The 24,556-nt window shown below is 40.3% G+C and overlaps 3 long non-coding RNA genes across 4 annotated transcripts in view; 2 read left to right on the top strand and 1 right to left on the bottom strand.

Annotated features, from left to right (window-relative positions):
• LOC119617812 overlaps positions 1-14,803 on the top strand; it is a 47,779-nt gene extending 32,976 nt beyond the window's left edge. The window contains exons 2-3 of the long non-coding RNA XR_005234229.1: positions 11,211-11,349; positions 12,904-14,803. This is a non-coding gene — a long non-coding RNA (uncharacterized LOC119617812). The remainder of the gene's footprint in view (positions 1-11,210; positions 11,350-12,903) is intronic.
• LOC119617813 lies at positions 1,483-4,138 on the top strand. The gene is made up of 2 exons (XR_005234231.1): positions 1,483-2,118; positions 2,206-4,138. It is a non-coding gene; the product is annotated as an uncharacterized LOC119617813 (long non-coding RNA).
• Positions 9,500-24,556, bottom strand: part of LOC112450795 — a 32,392-nt gene continuing 17,335 nt past the window's right edge. The window contains exons 3-5 of one of the 2 annotated variants that reach the window (XR_003039494.2): positions 18,862-19,005; positions 18,544-18,593; positions 9,500-11,257 (exon numbers count right to left, since the gene is read on the bottom strand). This is a non-coding gene — a long non-coding RNA (uncharacterized LOC112450795). The remainder of the gene's footprint in view (positions 11,258-18,543; positions 18,594-18,861; positions 19,006-24,556) is intronic. The other variant, XR_003039492.2, reaches the window with a different exon arrangement.

Below are 24,556 nucleotides of genomic sequence, written 5' to 3'. Positions count from 1 at the left end.
AAACAAAATAAACATTTGAAATATATGAGTTTGTATGTAATGTATGAATATAATATACAAGTTTCACTTTTTAAATGGAATTACTGAAATCAATCTACTTTTTCATGATATTCTAATTTTATGACCAGCACCTGTATATTCCCTGTTGAAGATAGCTCTTTGAACGCCATCGGTTTGGAGTTTAATTCTGACCAGATTGATGAGATAATGACATGGCCAAGGCCAAAGTGGGTTGCTGCTGTCCGAAAACAACTCAGAGTCTCAAAAATTCATAGCGGTTCGTGCAAACACTGTTTTATGAATCTTTAAATCACTGACACTTTCGGAATTTACAATTATTTCTGCAAAAAGTGGTCCAAGCTACACCAGAGGTGCTGCAGCTAGCTGCTGCTGCCACTATTTGCGCATGTAAATACTCACAGAGTTCTACGTGAATAACTGTGATTGTAATGAAAAGGCGTATAAAACAGTGTTTGCTAGAACTGCTAAAAATTTTTTGAGATTTTAATTGTTTTAAGATGGCAGGGGTTCACTTTAGTCTTGGCCTTACTCGGCTTTACTTCAGAAGGGGGGATCGGGATGAAGGTGTTGTGTTGAAAAAAGCACCATTAGGAAACAACTTAGCGTGTCACTGTCGGTGTGCCAGTGTAAAAAAAATTAAAAGAAAACGGCAACAGTGACTGTCACATTATTTCTTCCAAATTTCTTCAAAAAAAATCACCACCCATCCCTGATATCTACAACAGGTAAGATATTAAATGTTCAAACCTTTCCACAGAACCCCACTTAAAAGGATCCAATCTATTCCTTTAAGCATTAATAAATAACCAGCTATTAACTGGCTCACTCGCTGCTTTTAACTCGATCTGTTTACTAAATACTACCCTCTCGGGTTCACGTTTATGAGTAAAAGCGTGACCACCCCACCCTCCCTTCGGCAGCTTGGCAAACGGGCCACATCACAAGGCAAACCCTCCTCAGACTCTATCTGCGGAGCCTGAGAACATTGAGGACGTTTAGGGGGAGACACCTGCTGAATCAGGCGCTTCTACGCCACACAGTGTGATGGAAACGGATCCGCTAATATCAGCCACGCAGCTATTAGTGTCGTGTACAAACACACCACCTACTATTAATACTGTAACCTGGCACACACTCGCCGCTCTATAAATGCACACTCACGCAGTGGCTGTCACACATACCTGATCTGGTTTCAACCGCACAAACCTTCCCAGCAACACATTATACAAGCAAGTGCACTGGCCCACACATGCAGACGCACACTCAATCACACAAGCAGGCCGGGGCTCTCAGTAGTGTCCCGTTAAGCAGACACTTGAAAGGACACCCTAGAGAGGAGTCCTTTTCACAGTAATAGTGCCCGGCAGCACTTAGCGCGGACCCTGTGGCTCTCACCGACTGTAGTGAAGGGGGGATGAGGGTTCTCAATTCCACAGCAGCCCACTCTCCTCTTCCCACTGAGTGGGAGTAGAAGAGTCTTTCATGGGCACAGCACTCCACCGACTGCACACTCCAAAGCACTCACTCACCCGTCGTCCACTGCAGAGTGTTAGATCTCAATTCTGGGGCTCGGAGATGAGTGTAAAATATTTCAGATTATATTCAAACTGTTCACAATCAAACACTATAGCTCGGCGACAACAACAGGACGAATGCATTTCAAAACACTTCCAATAAGCACGCGTTGATGTTATGAAATATAAACAAAATGCGTAAATATCTTAAACTTAAACTGCCAGATTACCCTTCAGGTTCTTTGAAATAAAGATTAAAAATGTGTAAAACTATAACCCCTAATTCCAAAAAACTTAAGATCTTGTGTAAAATGTAATAAAAACAGAATGCAATGATTTGCAAATCTCCTCAAATCATGATGTGTTAATATTGTCTTGCTGAAATATGCAAGCTCTTCCCTGGAAAATACATGTGGATGGCAGCATATGATGATCTAAAACCTCTGTATACTTTTCTGCACTGATGGTGTCTTTCCAGATGTGTCAGCCGCCCATGCCATTGGCCCTAATGAACCCCTATACCATCAGAGAGGCAGGCTCTTGAACTGAGCGCTTATAACAGGCTTGATGGTCCCTCTCCTCGGTAATACGGATATAGCATCTGTGGTTTCCAAAAAGATATTCAAATTTTGATTTGCCCACAGAACAGTTTTCCATTTTGTCATTTCAGATGAATAACTGGTCCAGAGAAGACGGCATTTCTGGAGGGTGTTCGCACATGACTTCTTATTTACATGATAGAGCTTTAACCTGCATTTGTGGATGCCACTGTGATCTGTGTTTGTGGAAGTGTACCTGTACATAACAGAATCAGACTTGTTTTTAAAGCAGGGTCGCCTGAGGGCCCAGAGATCACAGCCATCCAATACTGACTTTTAGCCTCGTCCTTTGAACACAGAGATTTCTCCAGATTCTTGAAATCTTCAGATGATATTATGAACTTTAGGTTATGGGATAGCAAAAGTTTTCTCAGTTGTTGAAAGACATTATTCTGTTATTTTTTTTATTTTTTACAAAAAATGGTACAGTGTGTCAGTTTAAGCATTTCATGTGATTACTATGTTCCATTGTAGATAAAATGTGGGTTTAAGAGATTTGCAAATCATTGCATTCTGTTTTTATTTACATTTCACACAATCCCCCTAGTTTTTAGGGAGTGGATTGTGCTTGGGAGATGATCAGAGCTCTTTGAAAAGATTCTCACTTCCCTGGGCGTTTTGATGAAGGTGAAAAGAAGAGCTCTTAAAATCAAACCTCAGCATGGTGATAAAAACGACAACTGCTTTATTTCAATCAGCGCTGATAGCAGCTGCTACCGGCTTTATGTGCCTAAGAAATCTTCACAAGTGAAGTAGTTTCTAAGCTGGACCTGCTGGGTGTATTTAAGCACCAAAGAGATGGCGACAGGTTAATCAGCACATGACCCATGTGAGCACTGAACACATGATGACGGCTTTCCCTATTTTCTTCATGAGCCACTGAATATAAGCTAAATCATAACAAAGCATCCGTTCCGCTCTGTTGACTTTTAAAAAAATAGAGCCGAGCACAATGTGGGACATCATCTCAATTTGTGGGACAAAGAACAAGATGTAAAGACCCAAACGCAACCCTAAACCCGACACCCGCTGAGTTAAACTGAGATTTTGTGACAACAAGGGTCACAATTTGCGATTTTTAGCTTTTTTTTTTTATTTGCACGTAAAAGTCTCCACATGCTATATTTCTACGATAGGTACGTTTTTTTTTTTTCCTTTAATTTGCTGAAATTAATTCACAGATGTCAAGTGTGAGTACGCACAATTACATACATCTTCAGAAATTTGAAACCCTGTTTGATCCGCTTCTTTGACCTCTTAAGCAAAATCCTGCTGCACAAATCCACATTTGCACTGATTCGGTTCTGATTATTAACAAAAAACAATCCTTCAAATGAGCAGCAGCTACTGCAGCCATGCCCCACAGTTTGTGTCCACAGTCTTTTGGCCATGAAATGAACCTGCTGCCCCTATCAAAGGCAAACCTCTGCCGTTTATTGTGTCGTTACCAGCTTAGCTCGTGTTGTTTAAACACAGCAGAGGGCTGACCCTCGCTTTTACCCTCACAGTGGAAAAATTACCCTGACAGCCTGTGCAGATGATACAAACATCTCTTCTCCAAAGGCACATACTGGAGTTAAACGAGGCACATTTTCCCCTCTTATCTCAGCCCAACATCCTGGGCAAGTTCCTCCTCCTCCTCTTCGCCGGTGGAATTCAGCGCCCGTGCTTCACCATGGCCAGGATTACAGAAACATTCCCAGCTGCTCAGTCACAATATAAATTCAGCTTTTGTTAAAGTGGATATCTGGGCTTGTTGGCCGGTGTGTGGATGTGAGCGTGTTTCTCGGCTGAGGATCGAGACAAGATAAGTCTTAAGCTAATCCAGTAGGAATCAGGAAGATAGTTCCTGGGATGCTTGGAATTCCTTCCGGAAACCTTGCTGTCTGACACAGAGGGTGAATTAAGGTCCACTGTGTGTATGTGTGTGTGTGTGTGTGTGTGTGTGTGTGTGTGTGTGTGTGTGTGTGTGTGTGTGTGTGTGCGTGTGTGTGTGTGTGTGTGTGTGTATGAATCAAAAGTGAGTGCGAGTTACAGCAACAACCTCCCCCCCTTTTTTTCCCCTCCTTTTCAGGCTGTTTAGATTCACAAGACTAGAATTATGGGACACTTGTTTGAAGAAGCCTCTTATGATATGAGGAGACAACGCATCTCACTCCCACACACCCAAAAACATCCCCACATAAACACTCATACGGACAAAGACAGCTGCAACATCCTAACGGCTGATAGGAATCAGGCAGTTCCAGCGTTATCAGACCAGAATGGGATGATGCAGTGGATTCCTGGGATACCGAAGTGGTCAGGTTTATTCCTCATTAAAGACACGTGCTGCAGACAACTACCTAATCGCAATTCCGGGACGCAATAAAAGAAAATCTACGAATAAGTCTCGCCGTAGCACTCATGAAGTCATGTAGCGGAAAGAGAATCAGGTTCACAGTTTAAAGGAATCCAAAGGGAAGAGTTGAAGAGAGGGGCGAGGAATGAGCAGAAAACATCAAAGCGGTGACACAAGACAAACTAGCAAAGCTCACAAACTTTATTCTGCATGTATGACCGCATGTGTTTACGTCACAGTTATACAAGTGTTTGAAAATTCTACTTCAGTCATGTAAAGTTAAATTCTCTTTGACCCAATTAGACTTGGAATGATGTTGCTACTGTGAAGTATGCCTGAGCTGCCGAGCTCCAAAGAGGCCTGGGTTTTCTTATCTGTTCTGTGAAAATCCAACTGTTTTATATGAGTGCTTATATTGGCACTCTTACTAAAAAAGTACTGCATGAGTGTGTGAATAGGAATATTTTGAAAAGCATCTGGATAAGGTTTAAAGGTGCTATAAGCTACTTGTGAGCACAACATCCACAAAGAGGACAGAGAACTCACTTTGGGCATTAGTGGGGCTTGAAAAGTGCTTGAAAGTGCTTGAATTTGATTGTGGGAAATGTTTAAGAACCCTGTGTTACTGTAAAGTAAAACATCATAAGCAACAGCATTAAAAAAAGATTGTGACTACAATCTGATTAGCAAAATTGCTGGTTAAAGCTTGTTTTAATAAAATTTAATCCTTCAAAATAGTGCTCTGGACTGACCCTGTCTATTTTCGATCTGTTTAAGAGAAAGTTTTTGTCACTCTATTGTAATTTTAGTGACAGCCACTGAGCTCATTGACGAGATCGGGTTCACCGGGCCGCCACAAACTGTTATTAAACTGATGCCAGATGGCACGGAGGCACACCTTGTGGGACATCTGAGTGGTTAAAGGACTAAGAACATGACACACATACCTCACACCTCTCTCACACACACTGAGCCCATGGGACATAAAACCGGGATGCGCAGCAGTGTGCATTTACGCCACATAAATATACAGGAACTGCATATCTGAGCAATGGCCAAATGCAGTTTTTATTGCATTTTAATGTTTTGTGTTCGGTATTATTGATCATCCTTAACAAACGTTTTAATTAAAGGGCTACAGCCATTCTGCTCAAAATCTTGTAATCTCCTGCAATAATGAGATATCTCATAAGATGTGTTAGCACTCAAAGTACACTTTGAGGTGAAGTCTCAGCTACTACCACACCTAATTTTAGCTCAATATGTGCTAAGTTACCTGAGTATGTAGAAATTTTGTGTTGACTAATATTGATTAGCTGTAGGAGCCATCGTGAATCAGGTTGACTCCAAAAGTTAATTAGTTGTACGTGTACTGCAGTGATTACTTGCTGAGAGTTTCATCAAAAGAGAGTTTCTGTTCACTGTTTTATATTTCACTAACAGACAAACACAGCTGACCTTTACTATAATGGGTAAGTTTCAAGCAAAGATTTTGCCCAATGTGTAAAACTCAAAGTATTTGCTGGAGATGATACTCGGCTACAACCACACTAAGTTTTAGCTCACTATCTGTAAAATCAACAGAGTTGTAGCCATTTTTATGTTTCCTATAGTCAGTTGGCTGTGTCGGCCATCTTGTATTGGGTTGACTGTAAAACGAAACCTAATGATCACTTTCTGAACGTTTCATTAAAATCCATCCACTGGTTTATGAGATATTTTGCTAACAAGACAGACAATCCAAGGTCTTTTTGAGTCTTTTTCAAGCTAGATGGCGAATCACATAAAAACACTGAAGTCACGTCAGTTTAAGTAAAAAAAGGAATCGGCAACAACCGATGGCATATTGGCTTCATGAATAGGGCCAATATGGAAAATTTGACCCGCTATCTCCTGTGGCTTTAAATAAAGAAGGAGTAAAGGTAGGGGTAATGCTAGGAAAAAAAGGTATTTGGGCTTATTTTTGTGATTTTTACACTGCAGTACCAATAAAATCTTGTGATTTTTACAGTTACTTTTCAAGATTTCTCTTTTATTTATTTAATTCAGCAGATGTTTTTCTTTTTCCTTTCCATACCCAGACTTTACTGGAAAGAATCCCCCCCGTCAGCCGTTCCCACAGCTCACCTACAGAAGTCTGAGAGCGACAATAGACGCATTCAAGTGTGAATAGATGGCAGCCCACTGAAAACTTGTGAGCAGTGTGAAAGGATACCCTATTGTAGCAAACGCTGAGCTATAAATTCAGTCACACAAGAACCTTCAGTTTCTTTTGCCTCGGGCTGCCGTCTCCGCATGTCCTGTTTTCCCACTGAATGAGCGCACACACACACACAAATATCCCTATAAATCCAAACCAAAAGCTGCAGCGTGTCTCAGCTGTGCGACACTGCGAGCTTACATGGTTTCTCAGAACATGCCATTGAGCTGTACCGACCAAAACAGATTCGAAGAATTTAACAAGATTTCAGTCCACCGAGAAGCAAACAAACAGCTGACTGATAGAGTTGCGCTCATATTGAGGTCATTTTCTTTTTTTTTTTCTTCTAATAAATGGGCAGTGGCTTGTGAAGAATGCTTTGAAATGACCCACTGATGATCCATTGTGTGTGTAATATCTGTCACTTGGAGGCTCGCAGCGCTATTATAACGAGCGTACGGTTGGCGTCACACACAGCTCATATCAACCCTTTGGCTCTTTTCTGGATGTTCTGTTTTTTTTCTTTAAGACAGTGTGTTTTTTTGTCTCTGCAAATGTGTACTTGTGTCCTCATTCACATTAAAGCAATAGCTAATGTGTTTTACTCATGTTTTAATGTCTGATTATAAGTCAGGGATAGAATGAGGCAAAGTTTTTGGCTCAGAGCTACAAATTGAGTGCCGCCTCATTTTTTTTTTTTTTTTTTTTTTTTACTCATTCAGCCTCATCATCCATCTTTATCAAGCCTGAACCCTCCGGTCGTTGTCCCAAACCTCTGCCGTCAGATCCCTGAGAGAAGTCAATCGGGCACCCAGAAAACTCCCACAGCCCCCTCAATAACGACCATTCACGGCCCACGCCATAGGACGTAACAGAACATGTCATTGTGCTTACATGCATTTTAGCCAACATAAGGGTGAGCCAGAGGTGAGCAAGAAACCCCCCAAGACGTCCAAATCCAATTTCACACAGAAATACACTGCAGAAATAATTCTGAGACACAATGAGATGCTTGAAGAGCAGATTGGGTCTCGGAAGACTCACAGTCTGAATGATCCCACACTCCCCTCCTCACACAAATCCCTCTATCCTGCAAGAACAACGTCCATGAGTGGCTCCAGAACATATCTAACCTGGCAAGCATATGTGTATGTGTGAATCTGTCAGTCTGCTTGAGTGTGTGTGTGTGTGTGTGCGCGCGCATGTGTGTGTGTCTTCCTTGGGCTGTCCCATAGGGGATACGAGTGTCTCGTCTCTGAGTCACAGGCAGGGTCTGTTTGTGTGTGAGTCCATCAGAACGCATCAGCATCAACATTCCGAGTTCCCTTCAGGCCAACACACACACACACACACACAAACACACACACCCGCACACACATTGTACATGGTTAAACCTCCCCAGGGCTATGTGCTATCCCCCCCTCCTCCCCCACATCCCCGTAAGCAAAAACCTCGGTCTCTCCATTCGCTCTCCATGTTAGATGGGCCGTTCACTCACACTGAACAACATCTCGCACACACTGCTCACTTGGGGAGCACCGGGAGCTGTCCGAGAATGGACACTTAAAGCTACGCTTACACACATTATTCAACACAAGATGAAATGCACAGACAAAGTTTTATTTCTTTTTTCCCCACTACAAAGGTGCCAAAATGTATTTTTAACTCATCAGATGTTCCAAAATGCTGTAAGAAGTGTCATGTTGACTTCTGAAAAACACACTGAACACCTCTGTATCCAAAACATCATGTCCAAATGTGACAAATTCTGCTCTGAAAACAAAACAGGTTATGACTGTGCACTCATCTTACACATTTTAGATTAAATGATGTATTGTCATGGTAAAAATATTGTGAAACTGGAAGTGAATGGTTAGAGATCATTAAAAACAATTGAAAACAACTGTAATGTCATCCAGAGAAACAGGAGTCCTATGAAGACACTTTCAGATAAAGACTGTGGATACTGGAGGAGATTGTTGAGAAAATACATTTAAAGCAATAGTTCGGATCTTTTAAAGTGGGCTTCTCTGAACAAACATTATCTTACTTGTTGTAGATAGCTTTTTGAGTGTCTTTTGATTGTTAAATCCAAATAATGTAAAAAACAAAAACAGATGGACTTTTATTTTGTAGTTGATGATGTTTTGCTTCTCATCCAAGGAGCTTTATCAATTCAAAAAGAGAAGCGAAACGTCTTCAGCTAAAGAATAAAAGTCCGGTTGTTTTTTGTTTTAACCAAGTCCTGGATGACTGAAAATCTACACCTGTAGAAATAGTTTAATTCTGACTGGATTAAAAAACTAGCAGCTAGTCCAAGTGGGGTCAAGACAAAAAGTGGATCACTGTCATCTTAAAACAATCCCAAGCTCAAACATTTTCTACTGGTTCATGTGAACACTATCTTGACAACCTTTACAATGCCATCAGTTTTACATTACATGGTTTACATGGCAGAAATTCTATGATATTCCTCCAGGAAGTGTCCCAGGCTGCGTTGGAGGTGCTGCAGGTGGCTGCAAATAACCAAAGCGTTCAAATAACCAAATAATTCTATGTAAATATCTGACTAGTGCAAAACTAGTCCCTATAAAAAAACAGTAGTGTAAAGGTTTATAAAGTTGTTTTTTTTAGGGAGTGGTTTTTAGGTAAAAACGCTCTACGAGTTTGTTGGTAGTTAATTAATTAATAGCTGCGGATTAAAGTTAACTCACCCCAAGTTGTGCAGCTGAAAAACTCTATTGAAATTGACTTCGGGTATAAAGACGTGTGCTGCTGCTAATTCTGCTAGCAGGGGATCTTTTTATTCTTTTCATTTTCAATGACCCAATGGATCGACGTGGGTGGGGGTGCACGTATTCTGACAGTAAAGATGAGCCCATCCGTGACCATAGTTTCCACTTTATAATCCTTTCAAAATAAACTACGAAAGCAGAAACAGACGCTGGAACGCTCTGGGTTGTTTATTTATTTTATTTTATTTTGGGTTTTTTTATTTTGGGAGTGGGGGTGGGCGGTAGGTCTTGAAAAAAAAAAAAACACAGCTGAAAAAGAACAGTTAGGAAAAAAATTGTCAAAAAATTACTGGCCAGCTCTTGTGTTTGCACGTACTACTATAACATTTTTTCTTGTTGTTTTAAGACCGCAGCAATCCACTTTGGTCTTAGCTTTGCTCGGACTAGAAACAAACTCTGAAACCATTCAAAGAGATATCTAGAACAGGTAAGATGTTGTTTACACTTTTTATACCTTTTCACAAAACTGCACCTCAAAACATCTCAAGTATTGCTTCAACAAACTGAAATTTAGGTGGTAAAGCAAAAAATTAACAACGAAGACAAAGACAAACAAGAAATACTGAGGTAAAAAAAAAAGAAAAAAGAAGAAAGCAAACAAAGAGGATTGTTGAGACAGGAAGGAATAGGAAAAACAACAACTTCATTCTGTGTCTGAGTGCTCCCGGCGAGGCTCGCTGCGCTGTGAGAGTCATTATCGTTCTATGACACAGATGAATAGAGCATTAGCATAAAGGAGGGCCCGACATGACACATGACAGACACAACTAACTCCCCCTGTTCGCTCAATCACCTTTTCACAAGCCTTCCCTCACCAAAAGCCTTTTCACTGCTTTTTGTCTGTTTGCATGAAGTACGCGTGTGAGTGCGTGACTTTAACATCGCAGCGCAGCTCGTCACATGAAAAGAGGATCGCCATTGTCCTGGATAATGCTGCACGAGACCGCCGCTGATATGGCGTGCGGCGTGAGTGTGCGTAGACGAGAATAAAAGAGAATCTAACAACTGCCGCAGAGCCTCGCTACACACTGAGGTAAGAGCCTCTGTGTGGATTTGTGGCCTTGTTTGGAGAGCACCTCATTCGGGTTTACCGTTTAATGGAGAGCCTCTCAGAAAACACACATGCACACACTCATACACTCACTACAAATCAGATCAATGGTTGTTGAGCACATGGAACACGAGTGCATGTTTGGAGAGTGAGTGCAGCGTCCCAAGGTCTCTCATCTGCCTGTCGTTTTTTTTTTTATTCCTGTTCATTTCCAAGGGAAACTCTACACCGGTTTATTTCTGGATTATTTTCTTTTCAGTCTCTCCAACTCTGCTGACTGAGTGGAAGTTACTTCATGGCCTCTTTCTCAACTTAGTTGACTCACTGCGCAGCTAGCGCATACGTCTATGAAAATAGCAGGGGAATCCTTCGTGCGTATGCGGTGTCCTCCTAACGCAGTGGCCCGGTGCCATTTAAGTACCTCTGAGCTGGGAAGCACAGGGATTGCCCAGCCAATCCATCCGGTAATAATTGGATCAACGTGCGTCTGAGGAGGCCCTGGCCAGGCTGCTCATTAACTACTGTCCTAATTGGATTAGCGAGTGTGGCTGTGTGTGTGTGAGAGAGGGTTCCCCTAATTTACAGTGTCCCAGGTGTGAACAGTAAAGCTGCAGGAGTTGGACGCATTTGTGACGTCCCTCTGGAAGACAGTCAACGTGACCCGATGACAGGCGTTTTCCTTCTTACAGGGCAGCGTCCAGCAGGAGATTCCATCGGCAACAAACACAAGACGTCACTGAATAAGACAACAAAAGACAGAGCGGAAAAGACCCATTAATCCGACATAATACAGCAGAGCCATTCTCCTAATGAGAGACTGCTAAGGAGGTACGACCAGGACAACTCTGGGAACAGAATGGGTTCAGCATCACAACGATCTATCTGAACTTAAAAAACACAAAAATGACTATAAGACAAATGTTTCCAATGATTCATGAGATACAGTATCATACTGAACAGGGTGGGCCATTTATATGGATACACCTTAATAAAATGGGAATGGTTGGTGATATTAACTTCCTGTTTGTGGCACATTAGCATATGGGACGGGGGAAACATTTCAAGATGGGTGGTGACCATGGTGGCCATTTTGAAGTCGGCCATTTTGGATCCAACTTTTGTTTTTTCAATGGGAAGAGGGTCATGTGACACATCAAACTTATTGGAAATTTTACAAGAAAAACAATGGTGTGCTTGGTTTTATTGTAACCTTATTCTTTCATGAGTTATTTACAAGTTTCTCACCACTTATAAAATGTGTTCAAAGTGCTGCCCGTTGTATTGGATTGTCAATGCAACCCTCTTCTCCCACTCTTCACACACTGATAGCAACACCACAGGAGAAATGCTAGCACAGGCTTCCAGTATCCGTAGTTTCAGGTGCTGCACATCTTGTATCTTCACAGCATAGACAATCGCCTTCAGATGACCCCAAAGATAAAAGCCTAAGGGGGTCGGATCGGGACACCTTGGGGGCCATTCAACTGGCCCACGACAACCAATCCACTTTCAAGGAGTTGAAAGTGGGAGAATAGGGTTGCATTCAAACAAATCATATATAACTATCATTTCTCAACGTAAGATGATCTTAAATTACTGAAAAAAATCTGGCATGAAAAGTGGTGGGTGATAAACATTTTGACTTTTCAGTGTTTTGTTCAAATAGGCATCAGGATGACTCCCTTTTCTTTCCAAAGGAGAATGCCACTTTAGGATTTTTTAACAAAAATGTAAACAAATGATGGCTGCCTGAACTGGTTAGAAGTATGATCAGCCGACAGCCTTTACAGGTTTGGGTGTTGATATACTCAAGCAATCAACACCTCTTAAGCCACGCATAGAATGAGCCATAAGTGGAGGTACATTTGAAACAACTGTGCAGAGGCAAAATGAGCCTAAATGCATTATAACTTTAAAGCGAAAAATAAAAACATTGAATACATGATCATCCTGAAAGCTAAAAATAAAAGGCTACAGGTTAAAAATAAATTCGACATAAATAAACTACACAAAATATGGTCTACAAATAGACATAAAAGATGTTAACAGTGAGTCGCACAACAAAAACGCAAAACACATGCAAATATAGAAACTGTGCAAATGGCAAAACAGTGGTTAACATTTCCAGGAAAGTTAAAAAAAGTAACTGAGCTGATTGAGACCTATTTGTTTTCAGTTTGTAGCTTATAAAAGGAATATTTTTTCCAATATAATGTTTATTTTTGTATTTTTCTTAGTGTACATGTGTCCGGAAACACTTGGATTTAAAAAAATATATATATTTATGTGCTATTTTTTTCTGTATTTGCATCTGTTGTGTGTAATCAAGTTCCACATTTTGTAAGCTGATGAATATGTTTCTTTTTGTTTTGTTTTTGTTAGTTTGTTTGTTTGCAGACTGGTTCCATGTGTTGAGCTGCTTCTTCTCGCCCTCCTCCAGCCTTCTGCAATTTTAAACAAATCATCTTCAGTTCTACGTTCTTTTTCCTCAAGTGAAGGTCACCACAACTAGGATCCAGAATTAAAGAAAACACAGGGGCTTTATATACTTTCCATGGAGGGATTTTTTGGATCAGGATCTAATAAAAACAATCTGGTCTTTACCAGGTTTTAAAATTTGCACAAAAACACACAACAGATCCCATGATGTCAATATCTATTAAACAAAAGCAAAACTAAATTGGGAAAGCTGTGTAAAAACTAAGTTCACCCCATGTCTCAACAGCTTGTATAATCACCTTTAGCAGCAACAACGCTCAAGAGTCATTTTCTCACATGGTTGTGCAGAAAATCTTCTTTACAATGTTGCTTCAATTCAATGAAGCAACTAAACTTTTTCAACACCTTGAATCTGTTCCATTTCACCCGTTCTGTTGTAGATTAGCTCCTGGGTTTGGGATCATTCCTTGTGGCCCAGTTTAGTCCGAGCTTCAGCTGTTGGACAGATGGCCTCACTTTTGACTCAGAAGACTTCGGTTTACAGAGGCGTTCATGGTCCACTCAATGACTGCAAGGTGCCCAGGTCCTGTGGCTGCAAAACAAGCTAAAATCATTGCCCCTCCACCCCCATGCTTGACAGTTGCTATGAGGTCTTTGTGCAGATTTGTTGCTTTTTGCCAAACATGTTGTTGCGCATTATGGGGAAATGTCTTTACTTTGGTCTCATCTGCCCAAAGGACATCGTCACTGAAGTCAAGGGTTTTTCTAATTGCACTGTCATGAACTTTGACCTTTACCTGCCACTTGAGGCCTGCAGAGTCTAAAATGGAGCTCTTGAGGTTTTTTCTTTTTTCTTTTTGCACTGTATGGTCTGACCTCGGGTTTTATTAGCTGGGACGTTTGCTCGTGGGGAAATTGGCAGAAGTCCTAAATGTTTTCTCACTGTATAATGATGGACTCCAACTTGTTTAGAAATGACCTCTACCCTTCCCAGATTGATGGGCAGCCAACATTGCCTCTCTGAGGTCATTGCTGATGTCTTTCTGCTTTGGCATTGTGCTAATACACACCTGTATAGAGGTGGTCACGCTGATAATGATCAGCTAATAAAGTTCATTTGATCAGCAGCATCTGGCTGCAACTTTCCCTCCTAAATCTGTTGAAAGCAGTAAGGGTAGACTTAGTTTTTCCACACACGGCTTTTTCATTTTGACTTAGTTATTTAAAAAATATAATGACATGGTAGAAACTGTTGTGTGTTTTTGTACATTTGAAGTTAGATTTGAAAACTTTTTAGAACCTGGTGCAGACCAGATAGTTTTTATTATGGCCTGATACGTGAAACCCTGAAACTGAAAGAGGGTGGGCTTTCTTTTTCCCATGACTGTAAGTCCGAACATTCAATTGTAAGAAAAATAAGGGAAATAAAGATTTGCCTGGAAGATTTCTGATTACAAGCAACACTGATCTAAGATCTATATTATAAATTACAATTTACATGACAGAGCTCCGGATGCTTTTTTTCTAGGAACTAAATGATGCACAAATCAACACCATAAAAAGTAATATTTTACAGCGAGACTTCTAAATCTCACTTAAAAAGCCCAACTACAGTGCAAAAAAACCAACAACCTGAGTTTGCTTGTGTGGGCGAGGGAGTGGGGGTAACGATGCTGAATGTGCCGATCCATAAGCCCCATCGACAGAAAAACGACTGTTCCTCAACCGGAAAGAGCAGTGGAGGAGAAGCACTCAACGTGGACGTCCTCAGAGCGGTTCGAACATGCATATTCAGACACTCATACAAACACACAAACACACCGAGCGGGCAGCCAAAGATGTCGATACTGAAAATCGGCAAAAGAAATGAGTTCACTGAGCGGGAAACAGACAAGAATAGTATGTTTAAAAATGATAAAGCTGTATGAGGCTACGTCTTTAGTTATGAGCTGAATAATTCTTTAAAATACTTACAATATCTGAAATACTCTAAGACAATGTAGTCACTGAGAAAAAAGGATCAAGTTGTTCCCAAATGAAAAAAAAAAACGAAATAAAAGCAGCAATTAAAATGGTCGATCGCAGCACTGGGATTGCTGATCATTAGCAAGTGTGAGCGCCACTATAGGAACAGAAGTTGTGGCAGTTTGCTGGTCTAAAGCATTCAAGGGAGTGTGAACACAATCCTAGAAGAAATGGCATCAAAAACAATCTCAGAGAAGCCATTTTTGTTGCCAAATATTCTGGAAAAGGTCACAAGGCCGTTTCCAAACAATCTGAAGTCCATCATTTGACAAAGATTTTTTTTTACAAGAAAAAAAAAACAAACATTTAAGGCAGTTGCCAATGGAGGCACCAAAGCTGAATTGAGGTTGAGTGTTTCACCCAAGGATACTTGAATGTGTGAACTGGGACAGCTGGGATTCAACCCACCAAACTTCTGGTTTGCAAACTTTCCCGTCAGCCAAAGTGCCCCACAAAGTAAACAGGAAGATTTTCAAAACAAGAAAAGAAACTGCACAGCAAACCCAAATGTCTAAATCAAAAAATTTCAAATGCTCGAAATTTCAAATGTTTCTGATTTCGTAATTTCAAAGAATCCTTAAGTGAGGGATTTTGGGGGTTCAACATTACCCTAACCTCTCAAAAAACTGACAAAGTAACACAAGTGCTTTTGCTTGGATACGTGTTCAAATAATGGGAGCTTTTTTGTGTTTTTAGACACTTTATGCTGCTCTTTACTACAAATTTGTTATGTCAATAAACAATAAACAATTCATTTCACATCTAACAAGCACAAGGCAGCACAACACTGTGGAGAACTGAAGGAACACAATGCCAAAACATTTTTTCAAATATCAATTTATCTGAATCACGTTCAATTAGCATCAATTCAAGATCACTGTGACCTCTTAGCAAAGTGACAAAACCTGCTGTTGTTTTTTAAATACACATCCTGCGAGCCCCACTTATTCACACATCAATCAAGCACTTCATCTCACCAAGACCACTACCACACACACAACCACATACAAGTGCTCAAACACACAATTTATTTGCTTATTAAAAGTACTTTAGCTGAAGTGCTGCAACTGCTTCCTAATACTCTCGTAAAAATGTATGCAGAGTGGATTCTGACATGTGAGCACAAAAGGATTTTAATCAGTGCATGAGTATGAACTGTATGTGCAATTTAATATTAAAAGGAAAAAAAAACAGCTAGACAGAATTTGTAAAATATGACCAGATTACGCACCAAAACTGTCTGCTGACTAACACAAATATGACAGTGAGCATTAACTGAACCACTGGACAGATTTTAGTGACTCTTTCAGAAAGTAATCATTGGATCAACATTTACAAATGACTGACTTTTGGTTTTAATCTAATTCAGGATGGATTTCACAGATAATCAACCTTAGCCGTCACAAAAAGGGCAATAACACAATCAAATCTACCAACACTGAGCTAAAATTTGATGTGGTAGTAGCTGAAAATCATTGACATCACATACTTTGGGTTTGACGTCTCGCAATACCTCATAAGACTTCAAGGTTTGACCAAAACGACTACAACTCTGTCGTTTCTCAACATGAGATTATCTCAGTTTAAAACTCTAAATAAGTAATTAAGCAGTGAAAATAAATAAATAAATTTGTAGCTAAATTAAATTAATTCAGTCTCATTTTTTTAATATGGAAAAGTGTTGGAAATTAAACTATATATACATTCAAAAAAAGCAAAAGCAATTTAAGATTAGCCTTTCTGATGAAAGTATTAATTCCCCTCAAGCACAAAGACACAATTTTCTTGGCAGCTTCAGTCACACTATGAAAAATAAATTTATCCAATAAAGGGTGGGTTGTAATGACATCATTTGGAAACAAAAATGGTAGCGACTCTCTTGGAAACAGGATGTTTTTATCAGCTATCACTGAAGAAAAAAAAAAAAAAAGCCCACAGAGACCCCTCAACACTCTGGCCCACATGCGTCTAAACGCACACACTCACAAAAACACACATTCGCAACCTCAAAACCGTTGCCATTCAGGGGCGAAGCTCAGCCAATCAGAGGACGGAGGGTAAATAAAGAGGAAGTGGTGTGGTCACATTGTATGTGTTCATGATCAGAGCGGTGACAGAAATAGCTTTGTCAGAGAGTAAACAACACGGCCCATTCATAAAAAAAATATTAAAAAAAAAAAACATCCAGCGAATGCCTACTCAGTGTAACATGAAGGGAAGCAGCAGATAAAGAAACAGACACATACACAGACAGTTACAAAGACAAATGGAAATATAGACACGAACAAAGAGAAAGTGACAAAAAAAGAAGGAGGATTGAGACGTGGGGCCGCTGTCTGAATTCGAACTAAAACCTTGACATCACGTCCTCGTCACTACTGGTTCCACTTCCTTGGTTTGGAAAACACCAGAAACCTACGTCACGTGGTGAGACACCTCTTTCCAACTCTCACTCTTTCTCTGTAAGTCACACACACACACACTGACACTTACACACACTCACACACAGATCTATATACATGCAGAACGACAGATGGACGTACAGTACGCAGTAGCCTCTCACAACGGCACTTAATGCATCCGTGTGCGTTAACTAGAGTTGCCAGCTGTTTCCCAGCCCACACATTGTACCATTACACCAAACGGCTTTCCACTCACACACACACCAAACACACATACAACATGCTTGCCACATAACGCCAGATAAGGAAATTGTTCAGCGTTGTCAGGTTACTTGCATGTGTTTGTGCATGTTTGATCAGAAAGAGGAAGTGTTCAAACTGCAGACTATTTTTAGAAAAGAGCAGAAGTGCCTCACTTCTCTTTCCAGGATTAGCACACACATACAGACATGCACACATACATGTACACAAGAGGACCCAGTGAAAGTGCACACTTCCTACTAAAAACAGTGGAACAAACGCCCACGCCGTACCATTGTACCATTTAAAAAGAGAAAAAAAAAATGTTAAAATTTTATGGCAGCAACACATTTCGAAAAAGTTGAGACGGGGAGAAACTAAAGTTTGTAATGGTCCAAATAAGAAATGGCTGGAGGAGCATTTTGCAATGGATTAGGTTAACAAGAGGACTGGGGCTAAATCGCTCAGAAGTAAAAATGGGCAGAGGTTCACCAGTCTGCAAAAAAATAGTGTCACAAATACAACAGAAAACTGGGAAGACTTTGAATTATCCCAGTTCATAATACCATAAGAGATTTCAAGAATCTGGAGAAATCTCTGTGCGCTAAAGTCAAGGCTGATGAAGTCGTATGTGAACACCATCTAATAACACAGCTGTCCTTCTCTGAGCCGAAGCTCATTTAAAACGGACTGAGATAAAGTGACTCCAACAGAGTCTCATTGGGGCGGAGATAATTCCCCCCGTGGACACATTCTGCCGGTTTGAGCTCATTGATACGGCCACCACTAACACCAGGACCTCACGTGATCTTATTTAATGCAGGAGTGGCGTAGAGCATCGAACCCGCTGTGTCCAACAGCAGAGAGCTTCTGTTTAAAAATCCATTTGTGAGCCTAAATTTAGAAGATAAATTACCAGTCAGCAGCTTGGACCAGGCAGACCGGGGATGAGCCGAACACCGAAACCTAACGACAGAAGGAAGAAATACAACAAGACATTTTCTCCAACACATTTTTTGTTTCTATCTACACTTAGTTCGCCCACAGGTGGATCCTATTTAAATCATTATGTGGCTGCTGGAGGTAATAGTTGGGCTTTAAAGCAAAAGGCTTGAGTGTGTATGCCACTTCTTCCGTTTTATGTTTTTCAGAAGTATTTCACAGAAGTTTTTTTTTTTTTTCTTTCCTTTTAATCTTTGTTGAATTAGATTTTTATTGTGGAATGATTACTTACATTAGAAATCCAACCCATAAAGCTGTGTGCCTGTCTGTTGGGTTTATTTTACGCCATTCCAGATGTGCGTGAGGTGGTGGCGGGGAGGACTTTTCTCTGATTTAATTATCAGACCAGATTGTTTTCAGGAGACACAACCTGGACCTAAGAGAAAGAAAAAAAAAAAGAAAAACAACAACTTAGTGCACAAAAAAAGCAACAGAATATTAATTTTAAAACATCTATCCAACATGTACTTTTTTTTGAAAATATGTAAAGGATTCGGCTAGGTCTGCTTTGTTCTGCATTAAGGTATTTTACCCTCTTTTGTGGGAAAATATAATAAAATGTGAACGTTTATTGCCCTTTTTTTAAGTTCAAAATTCAACAGGAACTATTTTTCTTCATGTTGTGTGTATAAGTTTCAAATCAATTTGGCAGTTTTAAACACATTTTTTCTAGGAGGAGCTAGAATAAAAATGTCTTTCTTGATTGTAAAACTGCTAAATCCCTGATTTCTGCTCAGAGTGTTACAGTAAACTTTATTTTTATGAGCACATCTTCAGATGCAACCCACACACTGTTTCGTTTCAGCATCACCTCAATTGGCCAATCTGTCTGAAATACCCAGCAGGACTACCCAGGTGATAATAGCGCTGTGTCATTGCAGTACTGATGTCAAATGATTGTCATGGCACTAAGAGCAGAGTGGGTGTTTTCACTTCCATTTACATCACATGGTAACAGGATGAAAGCAGCAAGCGAGACTCAAGTGGGAGGTGTTGTCACTACCTTGATCACTGGACCACAAAGCCGCTCTGTTTATGACCAGAAGAGTAAGCTGAAAAGATGGCAGACTGACAGGCGATCCCGGTCTTAAAGTTGCAACCGCAAACCCTGCGGGACTGTGCGAGTATCGGCGGAGCTGGCTTCGTTCTCGTGCAACCGAATCGACAAAATGTAATTCAGGTGTTCGCTGAAAAAGTTTGGATTATTTACTGAATGATTACAAATGACACCTGCAATACTTGTTTTTTTATTTTCTTTACAAAATCACATATGTTTATTATAATGCTTTAATTCCTAAGGTAAAACAAAAACCTCTTTCCGGCAGGTAACTGATTTTTTAAATACTTTTCCTAATTAGCATTTCTTTAAGGAATACAATTCCCCCACCGCCTTTATGTTAGAGATTTAAACTTTTATCATCTTGTGTTGAGAAATGACAAAGTTGTAGCTCTTTTGGTCAAATCTTGAAAAAAAAAACTGTTATGCGTGACCTCACACAATATTGTGAATGTGAATGTGGTGTGAACAACTCTCAGCTACTACATCAAATTTTAGCTCAATATCTTTAAAATTGACTGAGTTATATTTTTTCGTTTGCTAAGTCTGACCAGCCGTGGCGACCATCTTCAGTTGGACTAATTCCAAAAGTTAATCAGTTGTAGATGTACACCCGATAATTACTTTCTGACAACTTCATTCAAATCCATTTAGTGGTTCATGAGGTACTTTGCTAGCAGACAGACAAATGAACACACATTGACAGAAGCAAAAACATTATCACCCACCCTTTGCTTATCAACGAAGGGCAGCGATGAAAACTGAGACTTAACCGTGGTGCAGGAGGGCCAAAAGGGCTTTTATATTAAAAGTTAGGAATGACGGGTGACAGAGGAGTCAGGATACAACCAGAAAGCAGGCCATAGCAGAAGTCCTGTCGCCTCTTGTACTAAAAAGGTTGCTCTTGGGAAATTGGGAATTTCCCCAAATAGGCACTTTAAAGGCATCAACAAACAGCGTTTTGCGAACTTCTCCATTTCAAAGCAGCATTGCTCTGTGATGATGAACTTCTGACGAGTGAGTAAAGGCACCTGGCTAACTGCTCTTCACTCGAACTGTCTTGTTATGTAACTTTCACATGACTTATTCTATGTGGCAACAGGACATGAAGGGAAACTGCCTCATCAGCTATCTGAACGTTGGGAAATCAGTTCACGACTATAAAAATGCAATGTCTCATCTTACTTTTTCCAACAAATAGGATGACCTTTTGACCTGTGAAAACTAATGTTTTTTACAGCCCACTACTGAAGGTGGAGCAATAAGAGTTTTGCCCATATTTGTGTGTGTGGTGTGTCTGTGTGTGTGTGTGTGTGTGTGTGTGTGTGTGTGTGTGTTAATTTTTGTGTGTTGTTTGCAAAGTGAACCAGTGGATGGATTTGAATAAAACTCTGAGAAAGCAATCTTTGAACACTGACATCATTGAACTTTTGGAGTAATTTCCATTCAAGATGGCCACCACAGCTAAGCCACCTTAGCAAACACAAAAGGGCTACAGTTCAGCCCATTCTGCAGACACCGAGCTCAAATTTGGTGTCGTAGTAGCAGATACTCATCCCCAACACATACTCTGAAAACGGTGGGAAATATGCATGGCCTTTAGTTTTAGTATTATTTTGTTGGCTTTAAAGTATTTGGAACAAGACTGGCAAAAAAAAAGTTTTTTGCTTTTTTTCTTACAGGTTTGAACACAGATTGAAGGAACTAAAACATTAAAAGCTTAAAAAGCCAGAAAACAGACTGCTACCATCCCACAAGTTAGCTCCAGAAGGGGGAAAAAAAGGGATTTCTGATGTTTCGGCTACTGGAGACGAGACAAACAGATGGAAAAAAAAAAAAAGGAGGACTTATTTGATCCAACATTGGATCCCCAAACTCCAACTTTCCAAGAAAACATAATCAAACACACTTGTAAGCAAACACACTTAACACAAGTACAATCCCTGAGCCCTCCTAAGGCGGCCCTCCGGGGGGGTTAATGGACGCACTCACTCATCTTGATACTTTCCTCCGCCCTCGAGCTCATCTGCGACTGCCCCTGTCCTCCCACTCCCCTCTTTTTTTCCCCCACTCCACCAGGATTTTCCACCTCAGTGGAAACAAGGAGGGGCTGTTCAGCAGAGTCTACGGTCTCCACGCAAAAAATGGGTCAAATACAGGAACAGATGAGGCTGGTTTTATCTTGACCATCGAGTGGTGTACATGCAGCGTGTGTGTGTGTTTGTGTGTGTGCAGAGGTGACTGGGGTGAGCTGTGAGAGCTGCTGCTGACAGTCCCCCAGGGTGTCATCGCCTGCAGGCACTTGCTGCTGGTACTTTTATTTCAAAAGCATGTTCTGATGACAGAAATGCCAGGTTTATTTTTTTATTATTATTATTATTCTGGACCACAACCTTGAATTTCTAAATTTCCATTTGGTCACTATTTTTATGCGTTTGCTCAAAAAGGACAAAACTTTAAAAGTGACGTAATTAAATCCTTTTATGACCTCCCAGCTCTTCCTTCCATCTGTGCAGGACAAACAAGGTCCTAATATTATCTTGTAAACAAGTAAGTCTATTTTGACGCTCAGTTTTAAATCTGTCATAAACGTCTTTGTCTATGTGGGCGTCTGTTGTGTGTGCGTGCGTGTGCGTATGAGCGTGTGGACGAGCGTATGTGTGAACGGTGTTGATGCGTAGGAGACAGTTACGTGTTTTGGCTTATAACATGGTTGTCGATGGCTGGAGTTGTCATGACGATTTTTAGTAGGACTTCACCATGGTGACCATGACTGGACACACACGCGCGCGCACACACACGTACGCACACACACACACACATACATTAAAAAAAAATGCACAGGCTAACAAAATTTTATTTTTGCATAGAGGAATATTTTTAAATAATATATAAACAAAATATATCTTTTTTTTTATACCAATTTATTCTTTAAAACAAACTCACTCCAGTCATTCAGCTTTTCCTGATATATTTATTGAAAGAACTGAATTTTAGTTACAATTGTCAGGTTTTGTTTTGGCGGTGTGTTTCTTTTTGTATTTAGTGTTTTGTTTTCTGGTTTCTTTTGGTTTATTGTCAATGTTGTTTTCCTGTTTGTTGCCCGTTCCTGTCATCATTCACGTGTCCTCAGTCAGCACTCGTCTTCCTGCCACGCCCATCTTCACCTGTTCCTAACTGTAATCACTCACCTGTGCTCACTTCCCCTAATTACCCTCAGCTTTAAAACCTGGTCACTTTCTCCACTTCCTCACTGGTTCATTGTCTCTAGTCTCCCATGGTTCTCGTTCCTTGCCTCGCCTTTTTTTGTATTGCTTAGGATTTGTGTTATGTTCTTTTTCGCTGCCCCGTCAGACTTTTGTTTTCATTTATTTTATTTTTTATAAATTTTTGTTTTTTATAATGAGTCTGCGCTCTGGGTTCATCTCGTTCTCCACCGCTTGTGATAACAACAGCATCATTTTTGACACCATCAGTTAATAAGTTTTACTCCTGAATTAAATCTGGTTTTATAACAATTCAGTCTTGACTGGACCCTGAACCTGAACCCAAGTTTATGACCTATAATCCCAATTGAAGCTGCGGTAATTATCATATTTAACATTAAAAATATATATTTTTAAGATTTGTGTTGTTCACAAATATGCACCAACTGTGCTGGGTACGCTCTGTGATGATGTGTGCTTTTACAAATGATATTCTCTAATGATGTATTTCTGGTATCATTGTCAATCTTTAACAACCATAATCAAATATTAGCATATGTCAAATTCTGTTGCAGGCTTGATGACTAGTTAAACAGAATGTTGATAATTCAGAAAAAAAAAAGGTTGCATCTGTTTACGTAAAAAAAAAAAAAAAACAACAGGGTTCCAACTGATGGCATATCGGCTTCTTGAAGTGTCCCATTTCATAGCGAAATATCTTAACCTCTTTTCCCCGTGACTTCACATAAACAACCAACTGGACACTCGAAATCCAGGGGAAGGGGAAATACAAGAAATTTTGATTCAGCCTAAATATATTGATATAAAAAGTGAGCATATTGGCAGTAACTTGGTTTACGAGGAGTTATTCACAGGGAGGGATATCATAGTAGGGTTTGAACACTTTAATTTAAAGATTAATCCAAATTGGAGAGTTCAGAGCAAGGAACAGAAATCTACAATGAACAAAATTGTGCTTTAATCTTGTGACAAAAATCACGCTTCCAGTAAAGTTGCACAGAGATGTAGAATCAGTGCATTCAGAAGCTGTTCTGGTGGCCTTTTTCAAGACACTTTGTTTTGTTTCCCCCCTTTGAATCTGTTTCCCTCCTGTTAGTGTATCACTGTGCAGTAAGAGGTCACGGGTCAGCTGACCACTTTGGTCTCTGTGAGACCAGGTCCTACATAATGTCACCCACATATGCAAAGCTTACTCAGATGTCAGGCAATCACACACAACCGAGCTCTGACGTACTGGTCAGTAAAACGGCTACACAGGAACAGCTGCTTGTAGTAACTAGCCACACCACAGGATAGTGACGCAAAAGTGTTTGTGTGTGTGTGGGAGTGTGTGTGTGAGTCCATAGGGGTCTAGGTCAGCACTACGTCTGTATAGGATAGACGGCAGCGGTGTGGTCAGTGTAGGAGAAATGAGTCAAAGGGTCAAACAAAAGTTACACGTAAGGAGGAAGAGGAAAAGAAAGAATAATATAAGTCAGATAAAGAGCAGGAAAAAGCAGATGTGATAGATGACGTCAGGTAACATTTTTTGTGATTTTGGTACTACATCCTCATGTAATTTAAATTTAGGATGGAGTAGCAAAGACCGCATGAGCTGTCCGATGACGTTCGGGTCACGTATAAGTGGACGTGATGTGTGTTTC

Source organism: Kryptolebias marmoratus, linkage group LG16 (genome assembly GCF_001649575.2).
Source record: "Kryptolebias marmoratus isolate JLee-2015 linkage group LG16, ASM164957v2, whole genome shotgun sequence".
Lineage (NCBI taxonomy): Eukaryota > Metazoa > Chordata > Actinopteri > Cyprinodontiformes > Rivulidae > Kryptolebias > Kryptolebias marmoratus.
The sequence above is the reverse complement of the archived record's forward strand: the minus strand, read 5'-3'. Positions and strand labels throughout refer to the sequence as shown.